Genomic DNA, 1,867 nt, shown 5'->3' with positions numbered 1-1,867 from the left:
TAACAGAACAGCAAAATCGGTAATGTACATTTGCTAATAATAAATCTTGCTTCAGACAGGAAAAAAAATGTTTGCAGGAACATGGTTTTATCTCTAGTTCTAGTTAATATTTCTGATTTTATGATTAATGTAAATTAATGGGGCAAGTGGTAAAATGACTCCGTGTACGCATTTGGTTATCATTTAGTGTCACAACATCCCAAACATTCATCAACAGACTCTGGAAGAATTTATTTACTTCCACACTGGAGAGAAGAAAATATTTTGTTTTATTTACTTTTAGCAAGAGGATTTCTTCCTTTAAGGATTTTTTTCTTCTCTTTCGTACTTCTTATACCTCATATTTTATGCTCTTGAACATTATTGTTTTAGTTACAACCAGACTAAGCATCTGCCCCCATCTATTATCGCTATTAGAGTGCTTTTGTATTCTCTTTTATTTTGCTCATATACTTAATGGCCTTTCCCTTATTCTGCTTGAAACAAAAGTAAAAATTAGAATCAAGAACTCCATGCACTGGAAAACCTGGAAGACAAAGCTCTACTTAACTTTCAGCAGAGAAGTTCCAGAGGATTAAACTCTGAATTCCATTTTTACCCATCTCATTTTAACCATTCATTGAATATTGACCATCTCATTTTAACCATTCATTGGATATTGACCTTCAGCACATGGAGGTATATCCAGGATGCTCTAGGTGGCGTCATTCAAGAATTGACTACTCGTGGGTAACACCGCACCTGCGAGTGAGGCTGAGGGATGCGGCGCTCCCTGGAGCACCCGCCAACAATCTGACACAGCAGCTGGTGACAGCAGCTGGTGACAGCAGCTGGTGACAGCAGCTCCCACAGCAGCTCCCACAGCAGCTCCCACAGCAGCTCCCACAGCCAACAAGGAACGGCGGCAGAGCCCGGCCTCCAGTCCTCGCCCCACGGAAAAACGTGACGCTGCTTTAAATCCCCCGGGCTGTTCAGGGCATCCTATGCGTGAGACTTCCCAGCTGGGCGCACGTACCTCCCGTCAGCCTCTTAGGGAAACAGAAGTGAGCGGAGGTGTGGTAGTGTTCACTGAAATATCTGCCCGTGGCTTTTCTCCCGCCGCCACAGGGTGTCCAACTGGACACAGACCTTCTGGGGGCTCTTACAGAGGTACTTGCTGCAGGTGCAGTCCGTGTGACTCAATAAAGCGCTGCCACAGAAAGGCGCAAACACCTGCCTTGCTTTTGTGCCGTTTGCACCTGTCGCTTCCCTCAGCCTCCGGAACTAACACTGCAATTACAGCGTATCTGGCTTCATTGCAAATACTGACATCGTGTTACAAATATGTTGATTTTTAATAAACTTAAAATTTCTTTCGAATCTCTCGAGTTTGACTCATTTCCAAGCACTTCGGGCGGATAATAAAATTGTTAAGTCAGAACTTTGCGGGGGAAGCGGGGGGGGGGGGGAAGGAAAATGAGCTGAGCACTTTCCCAGTTGCTCAGCACCAACATCATTCTAAACCGAAGCTATGTTCTGATTTTGTAACTGGAGGTAGCTCCCAACAGCCGTACCTCGGCACTGCGGAGTCTCTTGGTTTTAACTCTGCAGGTTTGCAGAAAGGAACAACGACACTTCTCGAGACTCCAAACGCGCCCGGCTCCCAGCGCCTCCCGAGCTCCCGTCCCAGCACGTGAGGCGGGAGCTCCGCCCACGGCCCGTCGCAAAATGGCGGCGGCGGCGGCGCTAGGACCGCGCGGGCGCTCTCGCGCCAGGCAAGGGGCGGGTCCCACACTCCTCTGCCCCGCCCCCTCGGCCTCGCCTGCTTTTATTGGAGAAGGGCGATGTCAATCTCGCGCCTCCGCCTATCGCCAACGCTCGCCTCCCA

Source organism: Anomalospiza imberbis, chromosome 4 (assembly GCF_031753505.1).
Source record: "Anomalospiza imberbis isolate Cuckoo-Finch-1a 21T00152 chromosome 4, ASM3175350v1, whole genome shotgun sequence".
Classification (NCBI taxonomy): Eukaryota; Metazoa; Chordata; class Aves; order Passeriformes; family Viduidae; genus Anomalospiza; species Anomalospiza imberbis.
This window is presented reverse-complemented; position numbering follows the sequence as displayed.